This window comes from Haematobia irritans, chromosome 2 (genome assembly GCF_050003625.1).
Source record: "Haematobia irritans isolate KBUSLIRL chromosome 2, ASM5000362v1, whole genome shotgun sequence".
Lineage (NCBI taxonomy): Eukaryota > Metazoa > Arthropoda > Insecta > Diptera > Muscidae > Haematobia > Haematobia irritans.
Window position 1 is genome coordinate 113770741 of NC_134398.1, and position 15948 is coordinate 113786688.

Consider the following 15948-nt stretch of genomic DNA (forward strand, 5'->3'; position numbering starts at 1 on the left):
TCTCGGTCTATCATTCCGGTATATTTTGTACCCATCCAAACTAACCATCTACGTTGTGCGCTGTTGCAAAAATAAAAATTTAATTCACTCATAAATATCATTTGGAATTGAAAATTTAAATGCTGCGCATGATACCAAATTTAAAATATGGCAAATACAGCCATTAGAAACCAAATGTGGGACCCGGGATTGCAATTTGGCTTGAAGCCATTTTTGACCCCTCTCATAACTGAGCAATTGTAAGTAGTTACAGCTACCATATTCATTAATGGAATATTATACTTATCTAAAGTGCCCAAAGTGGCATCGAGAATGCCGTCCGCTGTCATTTTCCATCATAAATTCGTATGATTATTGCTAAGTTTTTGTTCACTGTACAATCAGTGCTTTCATCAATCACTAGAGAATAAAACTTCGATTTGCAATAGCTACTTATTATAATAGTATTTTCCGGCCCAAGTTGAGTGGTTATAATTTTTTGTGCTTTTAATCGATCCAAACTGATTTTTTTTAATATTGGAGTCAGGAATGCCTTCCTTAAGGACTTGACTTAAATGGTTAACTACACTAAATGAGAGGTTGTGATCCACAACAAAGGCACAAAGCATAATTCCAAGTTTTTTCGCAGGCTGCAACTGGACAGCTCTCAACACACAGAAAAAAATTTCACGAAAAATTTTGCAATTAAAATTTTAATTGAGTTTTAAAAAATATTCAATTAAAAATTTAATTGAATCAACAATTTTTTTAAATGAAACAAAAATCAATCACGAAAATTAATAGTATCAATTAATTTTTTAATTGGTTCAATTAATTTTTTAATTGACCTTCAATTAATTTTTTAATTGATACTATCATTTCTGTGATTGAAGACATTTCAATTAAAAAATTAATTGGATCAATTAATTTCGTGATTGAATCAGAAAATATATTCACATACCTTACATTTTTTTCCTAGTTTTCTTACAACCAAGAGCGGTATGGGTTTGTTGGAAGATTCACCTTCAAGTTGCGAAGTAGCGTTGGCATTAAATTGAATTTTTGTTTTACCTGCCTTTTTCAGTTTGAACCCAAGTAGAGAGCAGTATATCTGATATATAAACTAATGAGCTGAATTATGTAATGGTAAAAAAGTTATTTCTTTAGGACGGAACTCATTAAAACACATTTTTATCCTAAGAGACTACAACTGCAAAAGAAGATTATACATCTGCATCCTGGAACTAAGAATTTAACTTGATATTCTATTTAACAATATTAAATTCTAATTTTGCTGTTTACTTTCAGAAAATCTAATTTAGCTTACAGGCTGCTGATTTATTCGAAATATAGGCGCATCTACATATTAGAAGGAATATGCTGACATGGTTATTATGATAAGCAAGATAATGATTTCTATAGTTTATTTTGTTATGTGTAAGTTATGTTAGAACAAAACACACAAATGAGAGGAACCAAATTTATTTGTCTATTGCATAATTCAAAAAATAATAAAATATTGAATATGTTTTATAAGAAACACATATTTTCTTTTATTTCAAATAAAACTAAAACTTTGGGGCGCAATATATACATTTTTTGAATGAAATTTATTGCCAATTTTAATTAATTATTTAATTGAATGAATCAAATAGTTGATTTTTGTCGCGAAATTAATTAAAATTTTAATTGATTCAATTAAAACTGTGATGGCATTTTATGTTAAAAATCAATCACGTTTTTAATTGATTTAATCACACAATTATTTGATTCCGTGACAAAAGTCAATTACATTTTTAATTGAAAATCGTGATGGGTTTCAATCAAAAAGTGTGATTGATACTATCATTTTCGTGATTGAAGACATTTCAATTAAAAAAATTATTGAATCCGCGATTTTCGTGATTGAAATGAAAGAAAAAATTGCGCCCCAATATCTTATTAAGTTTTATTTGAAGTAACAGAAAATATGCGTTTCTTATAAAAAAACTTCAATATTTTATTTGTCTGAATTATGCTATAGACTAAAGAATTTTGTTTTGTGTTTTATTCTAACATAACTTAGACATACAATTATGACCAATAACAACTAAAGGGTTAAAAAAATAAACTAATTCGAATTTAATTTTGTTCAATTAAGAGTTAATTTTGTTAAACATTACCTGGAATATCAAGTTCCACACTGTTAGAAAAATATGTTTTTTCATATGTTAATATGTTAGAATATATTATGTTTGGGGCATGAATATTTCATAAAAATAATATGTGTGAATGTAAACATATATAAATTTACAAATTTCGAGTAAACATATATATGTTGGGATACTTTATTCAGAGAGCGACAGAGAGAGAGTTAGTATAGAGAAAGAAATAGAGATGGAAACCGGGAGGGTTGAATAAAAAGATATCAACATAACACAGCGAGAGAATGAAATGAGAGCAATTTCTGTGGAACCGCTTGTTTGTTGTTTCGGAAAACTGTTTCATGACAAGGCCAAAAATTTAATATGCTTAAGTCTAAATATTATTTAATTTGAATATTAGAATGAATATTCGGAACCAAGAGAATAGACATTTGAAAAAAAAAAAACAGCATATTTGTATTACAGAAAAAGATGCGAAGAACTCAAAAATTTCGTGGAAGTGAAAATTATGTGAGGGAATGAGCACAATCTTCTTTGGGGAATTCTTCCAAGCATAAACTATTTTTGGACTCAAAATGCTTCCAAACATATAATATGCTCACATAAAACGAACATATTAATGTTTCGGCAGTATCCAATAATATATGTGCTTCCTGCAAAATATGTTTGGAACATATGTTAGAGAAGCGATTTTTTTGAGGGTGCAGGTTGCATATTTATAATATTCTTTTGCAGTTGTAGTTGTTTAGTATAAAAAGGTGTATTAAAGAGCTCGGTAATTTAATTTTAGTAACAATTACTTTCCAAAATTTCCACACATTCACATCGTCTATTAAAATTTGAACCAATCAAAGCCAAAAATAGTAGCAAAACAATGTAATATTTGGTATTATATTGATGATACTTTGCAAATTCTGGAAATAAAAAAAAATATAAATGGAAAATACATATTTTTATAATTTTCGGATATTTCTCATATTTTTAAATCCAAAAGAAAGAACTTTTTTACCATTACATAATTCAGCGCATTAGTTTATATATCAGATATACTGCTCTCTACGTGGGTTCAAACTGAAAAAAGCAGGAAAAACAAAAATGCAATTTAATGCCAACGCTACTTCGCAACTTCAAGGTGAATCTTCCAACAAACCCATACCGCTCTTGGTTTTAAGAAAACTAGGAATGAAAGAAATTTTTAATTTTCAGGAATCAATACGGTACCCACCTTTTGATTACAATCATATTCTTATATTCTTATATATTTGATAAAATTATCACGAAATAAAATTGTTCACTAAAAGAAATGAATAAAAAATATATTATTTTAGTCAGTTTAATGTAAACAGGCTTCAATTTCTTACCTTCAATAAACGTAGATTGTTTTCCATTTTTACAACACCACAAAACACAAACACAAGTAATTTCAAATGCGTCCTGTCATATTTTTTTCACACCTTTACCACGTGGCCATTTGTTGTTGCACACTTTATTTATTTCAACCCTTTGCTATGATTTGTTGTTGCGTTCAAAATATTTATGCACACATTTTGAATGCAGCAGACAGAATGTCGCCAATCATGTTTCAATTTGCGCGAAAAACAAAAACCCAAACGTTCGTTACATCATACATTGTTGAATAAATACCCATTATCTTGTTCTCTTTTCGCTCTTTCTATTGCTCAAAATTATTCAATTTCAATCACAAAGGTGATTGGATCAATCACATGTTTAATTGGAAACGGAAAAATTTTCAATCACGTTTGTAAATGAAAATTCTTGTCCGAATTGATTAACAATTTGATTGAATCAATTAATATTTTAATTGAAAACATAACAAATATCAATCATTTTTTAATTGGTTTTTATTCGGATTTGATTAAATAATTAATTGAATCAATTAACATATTAATTGAATCCGTTTCCAAATTCAATTAAGTGATTAATTGAAAAAATTTGGGTGATAATTTCTTGTGTGTAGTATCAAATATTCAAAACTCAAATTTAAGAGAACTCTGCCATTTTTTGGTTTGGAATTTATACCAAATTATTAGTGTTACGACAAACTCTTTGGATCCGGGCAATTTTTGCAGTTTATACAGATATTAAATTCCAAAAATATCCGAAAAGTGTGCCAAATCATTTCTGGTAAGAGGGAAATCATTAAAATAATGAAATGGTTTTGATATATGAAGATTTTTCTAATGAAATCCATTTTAGACATGCTACGGATGCCGAAAGGGTGACTTTCGGGTGTAGGCTATACACAACCATTAATTTTTTCGAACGTTCCCATCGCCCACTTTCCCGCCCCTTGCTACCGTGAGGGCCTCGTCCCCATGACGTAGGGACAGCGTACACTCCATGATCCGGACCATGGCCGGGTAGAGGCAGAGGGATTTAACCAGCTACAGAGAAGGACTCATCAGCCGGATATATTACAACACAAGACCAAATATTAGGTTATTCAATAAAACAAATGTATTAGACATCCAAATATGCTAAAATTCTGGACTTCACAATTTCAGTACTTAAGTTAGTGTAAACTAGACGAATTAAAATTAATGAACATTCTACGAATAGGCTCCACAGAAGCATAATTCGAACATAATTCGTTGGAAATCAATGAAAAGAAACCGGTAATTCCTAGATGCCCTAAAAGGAACATTTTTCCTAATCCTAGATATCAATTCAGAGGATGGAATATCCCCACAAACTAGCCTATACATCATCATGGAGCTCAACATCATCCGTCGGCTCCAAAATCACCATACTCTACCATACTCCAGAATGGGTCTAACAAGGGCAGTAAAAAGCCTCTTGGTAACATAAGGGTCCGAAAACTCCTTCGCCCAACGCTTTATGAATCCTAGAACCCCAGATGCCTTATTAACCATTGAATTAATATGATCATTAAAATTAGGCCTACGATCCATAACAATGCCAAGACCAACAAAAGAATCAACCTCTTCCAATAACGTGCCCTGTATACTATACCGGACATCAATAGACCTAGACCTGAAGAAACGCATAAACTTGCATTTCTTCAAGTTCAAATCCATTAGATTTACCCTACACCAATCACCAAAGCTATCCAAATCATCCTGTCATAAATGCACCCGACCAGAATTATCGAACGAGGAGAACAACTTAACATCATCAGCATACATCAAAATCCTAGAGTTAACTACGGACTGAGGTAAATCGGTTATAAATAACTAAAATAAAACAGGATCCAAATGACTACCCTGAGGCACACCTGATGGGACATCAAAGCACCTCGAATAGGAATCACCAAAGATACTCAAGATACGACGAAATCCAAGCCAAAAGTGTCCTGGCCAATCCAATCCTATCCAGCTTATACAACAACAGCTTATGATTCACCCGGTCAAAAGTAATAGGAATTACTATGCCACACTAAAAAGAAAACCCGGATTTTCTTAAAAACCTAATCCATCAACCCATTTCTACTATTCAAAATCATAGTTATTGGCAATGGTTACAGGAAGAACGAGGAGTCACTTTGACCTCATGAATTAAGTTGGCTTGCAGCCAACCAACCGTTCAACCATCCAACGACTCGTCCACCCGTCCTTCTCTCATTTACTTGGCACGTGAGTGAATGTGTATGAGTGAACCATTGGCATGGAATGAAATGAAGTGAAATGAAATGTACAAGATTCATGGCGTGAGACTTTAGAGGGGGAGACTAAAGTCATTTCTTTGTTGGCCCTCTCTCCATTTGCGTTTATGCGTACTTGCCCGGAATGTAGTACATGCTCAAAGTGGGTGCACAAACGTGGCAAAAGTTTTATGACAGTTTCTGGGCTCCACTCAAGGCGAATATGGGCTATACCCAAAGGACATGTTCCCTTGTCGGGATACTCAAGTGACATTATTATGTAATACACAGTTGTACATTTCGACATGATGTTCAGTTCTTGGCCAAAGATGAAAGAGATCTTGTCCCAAGTTTGTTGTATTTGCTCATGGTCATGTTGTGTGACGTTGTCCTACCTAATCGCCATTGAACTTTGTTAGCTTGTCATGTCCTGGTTTTTAGATTTTAATAATAAATGAAACTGATAGAGTTAAAATGTTAACAAATGTGGTCAACAATGTGGTTGCAGAAAGCCATTGAAATTAATTGAGACAGTACCATCCATCAGAAGTTTTGCCAAAATTGATTATGCAACAGGGTACGATAGAATTTAGAGTCTAATCTCTTTAGGTGACAAGATCGAGGAAAAACAGACAGGCAACCTTTATTCAAATCAATTAAATTTTTCAATTTATGTGACATGTATACAATGCGAAAGGAGTGTATACAAAAAGTTTATATGCCGTCTGGTTATTTCAAAAACCATCTTAAGTGTGTAAATATAACCATAACGATAGGCGACAAATACAATAAGCTTTTCGGCGAATATTTCCTTTTTTCATGTTTTCGACCGTTTTTGTTGACAATACAGCATGATTTTTCAATATTAAACATTGAAGTTTAATAAAAACATGCCATGGCTTGTTATTTTTTGAGCTATGTCAAGAAAAAATAATATCCACGTGGCCAGGCAACAACAATGACTACACGGAGGAAAAAGTGTATTTTTATATGTTTGGATATAAAAATAAGATGTTTGGGACAAAAAAAAAATTAACACAATATGTGTGGGTATAAGAATATTGTGTGTGAAAACTAGTATATTATGTTTGCTATCGATATGTTAATATGTTACAAAATAATATGTTTACGTGAATAAATTGTTTTATACAAAAAATGTTTGCACAGAAGCATATAATTCTTACAACTAACGTCCATTCACGATATTTTTGGGAAAGTTACACTAAAAATAGAAATAATACTTGCGCGGAAAAATATAATTTTACGACATTTAAAACATACATTTTATGTTTTCATTAAAATTAAACTTAATACCCAGTTTTTTAACCTACTCGAATTAGAAATTATTATTTCCAATTTAGTGGTTGTGGTTGTCACCAATACTTTTTGTTTAATTGGCACAGAAAACTGTTATTTTTCATTTCGAAAATAATAAGCTACAATATGCTTTATTCTCCTATTTTTATACCCTCCATCATAGGATGGGGGTATATTAACTTTGTCATTCCGTTTGTAACACAACGAAATATTGCTCTAAGACCCCATAAAGTATATATATTCTGGGTCGTGGTGAAATTCTGAGTCGATCTAAGCATGTCCGTCCGTCCGTCCGTCTGTTGAAATCACGCTAACTTCCGAACGAAACAAGCTATCGACTTGAAACTTGGCACAAGTAGTTGTTATCGATGTAGGTCGGATGGTATTGAAAATGGGCCATATCGGTCCACTTTTACGTATAGCCCCCATATAAAGGGACCCTCAGATTTGGCTTGTGGAGCCTAAAAGAGAAGCAAATTTCATCCGATCCGGCTGAAATTTGGTACATGGTGTTGGTATATGGTCTCTAACAACCATGCAAAAATTGGTCCACATCGGTTTATAATTATATATAGCCCCCATATAAACCGATCCCCAGATTTGGCTTGCGGAACCTAAAAGAGAAGCAAATTTCATCCGATCTGGCTGAAATTTGGTAAATGATGTTGGTATATGGTCTCTAACAACCATGCAAAAATTGGTCCATATCGGTCCTTAATTATATATAGCCCCCATATAAACCGATCCCCAGATTTGGCTTGTGGAGCCTCTAAGAGAAGCATATTTCATCCGATCCGGCTGAAATTTGGTACATGGTGTTGGTATATGGTCTCTAGTATCATGCAAAAATTGGTCCACATCGGTCCATAATTATATATAACCCCCATATAAACCGATCCCATGATTTGGCTTGCGGAGCCTCAAAGAGAAGCAAATTTCATCCGATCCGGCTGAAATTTGGTACATGATGTTAGTATATGATCTTTAACAACCGTGCCAGAATTGGTCCATATCGGTCCATAATTATATATAGCCCCCATATAAAACATTCTCCAGATTTGACCTCCGGAGCCTCTTGGAGGAGCAAAATTCATCCGATCCGGTTCAAATTAGGAACGTGGTGTTAGTATATGGTCGCTAACAACCATACCAAAATTGGTCCAATCACACAAAAATTGGTCCATATCGGTTCATAATCATGGTTGCCACTAGAGCCAAAAATAATCTACCAAAATTTTATTTCTATAGAAAATTTTGTCAAAATGTTACTTCTATAGAAAATTTGGCTTGTGGAGCCTAAAAGAGAAGCAAATTTCATCCGATCCGGCTGAAATTTGGTACATGATGTTGGTATATGGTCTCTAACAACCATGCAAAAATTGGTTCACATCGGTCCATAATTATATATAGCCCCCATATAAACCGATCCCCAGATTTGGCTTGCGGAGCCTCAAAGAGAATAAAATTTCATCCGATCCGGCTGAAATTTGGTAAATGATGTTGGTATATGGTCTCTAACAACCATGCAAAAATTGGTCCATATCGGTCCTTAATTATATATAGCCCCCATATAAACCGATCCCCAGATTTGGCTTGTGGAGCCTCTAAGAGAAGCATATTTCATCCGATCCGGCTGAAATTTGGTACATGGTGTTGGTATATGGTCTCTAGTATCATGCAAAAATTGGTCCACATCGGTCCATAATTATATATAACCCCCATATAAACCGATCCCATGATTTGGCTTGCGGAGCCTCAAAGAGAAGCAAATTTCATCCGATCCGGCTGAAATTTGGTACATGATGTTAGTATATGATCTTTAACAACCGTGCCAGAATTGGTCCATATCGGTCCATAATTATATATAGCCCCCATATAAAACATTCTCCAGATTTGACCTCCGGAGCCTCTTGGAGGAGCAAAATTCATCCGATCCGGTTCAAATTAGGAACGTGGTGTTAGTATATGGTCGCTAACAACCATACCAAAATTGGTCCAATCACACAAAAATTGGTCCATATCGGTTCATAATCATGGTTGCCACTAGAGCCAAAAATAATCTACCAAAATTTTATTTCTATAGAAAATTTTGTCAAAATGTTACTTCTATAGAAAATTTTGTCAAAATTTTATTTCTAGAGAAAATTTTGTTAAAATTTTATTCGGTTCATCATTTTCAAAATTTTATTTCTATAGAAAATTTTGTCAAAATTTTATTTCTATAGAAAATTTTGTTCAAATATTATTCGGTTCATAATCATGGTTGCCACTCGAGCCACAAATAATCTACCAAGATTTTATTTCTACAGAAAATTTTGTCAAAAGTTTATTTCTATAGAAAATTTTGTTAAAATTTTATTTCTGTAGAAATTTTTGTCAAAATTTTCTTTCTATAGAATATTTTGTCAAAATTTTTATTTCTATAGAAAATTTTGTGAAAATTTTATTTCTATAGAAAATTTTGTTAAAATTTTATTTCTGTAGAAAATTTTGTCAAAATTTTATGTCTACTTTCTCAAACTGAATTATATACGTATTGGATCGATCTTTTTTGATTTAATATATACCACGTATGGACTTACATACAATTTAGAAGATGGTGTTAGGAGGTTTTAAGATACCTTGCCATCGGCAAGCGTTACCGCAACTTAAGTAATTCGATTGTGGATGGCAGTGTTTAGAAGAAGTTTCTACGCAATCCATGATGGAGGGTACATAAGCTTCGGCCTGGCCGAACTTACGGCCGTATATACTTTTTATTATTAACGTCGTCTTTACATCTAACCTGCAAATTACGTACCAAATCTAGAAGTGATTGGAAAAATTATATGTGTGAATATAAACAAATATAAATTTACAATGCTTAAGTCAAAATATTATTTAATTTGAATATTAAAATGAGTATTCGGAGAGAATATTCATTCGGAACCAAGGGAATAGACATTTAAAAAAAGAGAATGTATTTTATGTTTTGTTTATCATTTTGGCATTATTTTTTTTACTTGGTTCGTCAAAACAAATCGGAACGTAGAACGAGTAAGTCGAAATATTCAAACAAGGGAAATTAAAAAAAAAAACAAGTATATACGGCCGTAAGTTCGGCCAGGCCGAAATCTTATGTACCCTCCACCTTGGATTGCGTAGGAACTTCTACTAAAGGCTGTCATCCACAATCGAATTACTTGGGTTGCGATAACACTTGCCGATGGCAAGGTATCGTAAAACTTTTTAACACTGTCTTCTAAATTGTAAGTTAGCCTATACGGGGTATATATTAAACAAAAAAGGCCTAAATTAAATACGTATATAATCTAGTTTGACAAAATTTTCTATAGAAATAAAATTTTGACAAAATTTTCTATAGAAATGAAACCTTGACAAAAATTTCTATAGAAATAAAATTTTGACAAAATTTTCTATAGAAATAAAAATTTGACAAAATTTTCTATAGAAATAAAAACTTGACTTGGAAGTAAAATGTTGACAAAATTTTCTATAGCAATACAAAAATTTCTATAGAAATAAAAATGTTGACAAAATTTTGTATAGAAATAAAATTTTGACAAAATTTTGTATAGAAATAAAATGTTGACAAAATTTTCTACAGAAATAAAGTTTTTACAAAATTTTCTATAGACATAAAATTTTGACAAACATTTCTATAGAAATAAACTTTTGACAAAACTTTCTATAGAAATGAATTTTTAACAAAACTTTCTATAGTAATAAAATTTGACAAAATTTTCTATGGAAACAAAGTTTTGGTAGATTACAAAATTTTCTATAGAAATAAAATTTTGACAAAATTTTCTATGGAAATAAAATTTTGACAAACATTTGTATAGAAATAAACTTATGACAAAACTTTCTATAGAAATGAAATTTTGACAAAACTTTCTATAGTAATAAAATTTGACAAAATTTTCTATGGAAATAAAGTTTTGGTAGATTATTTTTAGCGATATGGACCAATTTTTGTGTAATAAGTCATCGGCTATATAACTAAAGACCGATATGGACCAAATTTACATGGCTGTTAGAGGCCATATATTGACAAAATGTAACCAAATTTCAACCGGATCGGATGAATTTTGCTGCTCCGGGAGGCTCCCCAAGCCAAATTTGGGGATCGGTTTATATGGGGGCTATACGTAAACGTGGTCCGATATGGCCCATTTTCAATACCATCCGACCTACATCAATAACAACTACTTGTGCCAAGTTTCAAGTCGATAGCTTGTTTCGTTCGGAAGTTAGCGTGATTTCCACAGACGGACGGACAGCCGGACAGACGGACGGACGGACAGACGGACAGACGGACGGACGGACGGACATGCTTAGATCGACTCAGAATTTCACCACGACCCAGAATATATATACTTTATGGGGTCTTAGAGCAATATTTCGATGTGTTACAAACGGAATGACAAAGTTAATATACCCCCATCCTATGGTGGAGGGTATAAAAAACAGCAGTGGAAAATGTAAAAATTACAAAGGGATCTTCATAAAAAATAACGAAAGGGCACTATACTCTTTTTAGAGTTGTGACAGTAAAATTAACAAAGGGGGAAACAACGAAAAATTAAACAGTAAGATCTATAAAAACAAAGTTTAGTTCCTCTTTATTAATAAGTAGTCCAAAAGGCCAATATGCTTTCAAACATATTATATATTGGAAGAAATCAAATACATAAATGTTTGAGTTAAAAAAATTGATAAGCGATGGCAACACTATACCATTTTCCGTCAAGGAACTAGAATAGATTTTAATTTGGCGACACGCGCTAGCCGTCACCGTATTCCGTCGCGGTTTTTTGGGCTTCCCATAAGAAATACACGTAAATAAGTGTTCGCCTTCTTACATGCACCCTAAAAAAATCACTTCTCTAACATATGTTCCAACCTATTTTGCCGGAAGCACATATATTATTGAATACTGCCGAAACATTAATATGTTTATTTTATGTGATCATATTATATGTTTGGAAGCATTTTGAAAAATATTATATGCTTGGAAGAAGGAACATGGTTAATAGAGCCATTGAAAAAAAAAAAAAACTAGGAAAAACACGACTTATGTACGCGTTAGAATTGTTGTTGTATCCTGGAAACCAGTTTCTGTAAGTTGTCACATGTTGTTGTAGTTGACTGTAGAAACAATAAGCATTGTTCGACTGTTCACCACTTAGGTGAATTCTAACAAATTAGCTTTCTAAAAATAAATTTCGTGTTGTTGCATTACTATGTAACAAAACGAAATAAAAATAAGATTATGGCACTTGAAAGTTATATGAAAAGATGATGTACAGTGGGAGAAAAGATGATTCAATTTGTAAGAGGAAATTTCCCAAATGTTTTCTCCATAATGCCTAGTACTAAGTTCGTTTATGCGAAAAACGATTATCTTCATTTATCACCGTAAATAGGGTCTCAAACCCAGGGATGTTAACTTATTTATGCGAAATAATATACCTGCCTATTTTTTCGTGCGAAAAATCCAGGGTTGTATGAATGCTTGCTTTAAAATGCTCAAAACAAAGATTTCGCATTTATTCCGCGCTAACCTTTTTTTTATATGAAGTATAACAGTTTTTCGCGTGAAAACGTGATCTTAGTACTAGGCTTAAGGAGTTAGCATAAAGGGCCCAAAATTGAGTTATCTCTCCCAGCCAGATCTATACTAAAGGCTGTGGAAAGGTTCATTCGCCCGAACCGAAACATGTACAGTCCAGGCGTGTACAGATTTGTATCTGGCGTTTTCTTTTCAATGGCCCTATTAACCATGTTCCTTAATCTATGTCTGTCCATAAAGCTCGAAAAATAATTGTATAATTAGATATAATACATTTATATTTATACTATATTAAATTTTTATAATGAATCTTCGAAATGTGGGTTATTAACGATTTACAGTCAGAAACAGTGCTTGATATAAAGGAAATGGACTGAGCTGTTGGATAAAATATATATTTTTTTTTTTTGATTGCAAAAATAATAATGTTGTAACAAAAAACAGTTTTTGGTATAAAAGTTTGAAATTTTGGAAGGGATTCAAAAACTCTAACAAAAGAAGAACGTGGAGTCGAGTATAAACATACATAAATTATTTTATAATATACACATAAATTTATTTAGGCGTGAACAGTTTTTTACTGGCATTTAACATCATTTTAAATGCATTTAACTTATCGTGTTTTCTACTTAATTTCATTTTTATACCCTCCACCATAGGATGGGGGTATATTAACTTTGTCATTCCGTTTGTAACACATCGAAATATTGCTCTAAGACCCCATAAAGTATATATATTCTGGGTCGTGGTGAAATTCTGAGTCGATCTAAGCATGTCCGTCCGTCCGTCCGTCTGTCCGTCTGTCCGTCTGTCCGTCTGTCCGGCTGTCCGTCCGTCTGTGGAAATCACGCTAACTTCCGAACGAAACAAGCTATCGACTTGAAACTTGGCACAAGTAGTTGTTATTGATGTAGGTCGGATGGTATTGAAAATGGGCCATATCGGACCACGTTTACGTATAGCCCCCATATAAACCGATCCCCAAATTTGGCTTGGGGAGCCTCCCGGAGCAGCAAAATTTATCCGATCCGGTTGAAATTTGGTACGTGGTCTTAGTATACGGTCTCTAACAACCATGCAAAAATTGGTCCATATCGGTCCATAATTATATATAGCCCCCATATAAACCGATCCCCAGATTTGACCTCCGGAGCCTCTTGGAGGGGCAAAATTCATCCGATCCGATTGAAATTTGGCACCTGATGTTAGTATACGGCCTCTAACAACCATGCAAAAATTTGTCCATATCGGTCCATAATTATATATAGCTCCCATATAAACCGATCCCCAGATTTGACCACCGGAGCGTCTTGGAGGAGCAAAATTCATCCGATCCGGTTGAAATTTAGTACGTGGTCTTAGTATACGGTTTTTAACAACCATGAAAAAATTGGTCCATATCGGTCCATAATTATATATAGCCCCCATATAAACCGATCCCCAGATTTGACCTCCGGAGCCTCTTGGAGGGGCAAAATTCATCCGATCCGGTTGAAATTTGGTACCTGATGTTAGTTTACGGCCTCTAATAATCATGCAAAAATTGGTCCATATCGGTCCATAATTATATATAGCCCCCATATAAACCGATCCCCAGATTTGACCTCCGGAGCCTCTTGGAAGAGCAAAATTCATCCGATCCAGTTGAAATTTGGTACATGGTGTTAGTATATGGTCTCTAACAACCATGCAAAAATTGGTCCATATCGGTCCATAATTATATATAGTTCCCATATAAACCGTCCCCAGATTTGACGTCCGGAACCTCTTGGAGGAGCAAAAGTCATCCGATACGGTTGAAATTTGGTACATTTTGTCAATATATGGCCTCTAACAGCAATGTAAAAATTGGTCCATATCGGTCTTTAGTTATATATAGCCGATGACTTATTACACAAAAATTGGTCCATATCGCCAAAAATAATCTACCAAAACTTTATTTCCATAGAAAATTTTGTCAAATTTTATTACTATAGAAAGTTTTGTTAAAATTTCATTTCTATAGAAAGTTTTGTCTAAAGTTTATTTCTATAGAAATGTTTGTCAAAATTTTATTTCTATAGAAAATTTTGTAAAAAAATTATTTCTATAGAAAATTTTGTCAACATTTTATTTCTATACAAAATTTTGTCAAAATTTTATTTCTATACAAAATTTTGTCAACATTTTATTTCTATAGAAATTTTTGTCAAAATTGTATTGCTACAGAAAATTTTGTCAACATTTTACTTCCATAGAAAATTTTGTCAACATTTTATTTCTATAGAAAATTGTGTCAAGTTTTTATTTCTATAGAAAATTTTGTCAAATTTTTATTTCTATAGAAAATTTTGTCAAAATTTTATTTCTATAGAAAATTTTGTCAAGGTTTCATTTCTATAAAAAATTTTGTCAAAATTTTATTTCTATAGAAAATTTTGTCAAACTAGATTATATACGTATTTAATCGGCCTTTTTTTGTTTAGTATATACCCCGTATGGGCTAACTTACAATTTAGAAGACAGTGTTAAAAAGTTTTACGATACCTTGCCATCGGCAAGTGTTATCGCAACCCAAGTAATTCGATTGTGGATGACAGCCTTTAGTAGAAGTTCCTACGCAATCCATGGTGGAGGGTACATAACATTCGGCCTGGCCGAACTTACGGCCGTATATACTTGTTACCTTTAAGGCCGGTATTAAGTTGGCATTATCGCTCTAAAATGACCCTGTTTTGCTTTTACTTTTCTTTAATAATTCATTTTAAAGAAAATAAACTTCTTCAATTGTGTTAGCTGCAAAACTCGAACTTAATGCCCGCTTTTATATTTGAAGGTGTCCGTCAACCTCTTGGACTACTTATTAATAAAGAGGAACTAAACTTTGTTTTTAATTTTTCACTGTTTTCTCCTTTTTTCATTTTACTGCCCCAACTCTAAAAAGAGTATAGTGCCCTTTCGCAATTTTTATGAAGATCCCTTTGTAATTTTTGTATATTTTCCACCTTTTTTAATTTCCTTTGCCTGAATATTTTGACTTACTCCTCGTACGTTCCGATTTCTTTTAATGAACCAAGAAAAACAAGTATATACGGCCGTAAGTTCGGCCAGGCCGAAGCTTATGTACCCTCCATCATGGATTGCGTAGAAACTTCTTCTAAACACTGCCATCCACAATCGAATTACTTAAGTTGCGGTAACGCTTGCCGATGGCAAGGTATCTTAAAACCTCCTAACACCATCTTCTAAATTGTATGTAAGTCCATACGTGGTATATATTAAATCAAAAAAGATCGATCCAATACGTACATAACTCAGTTTGAGAAAGTAGA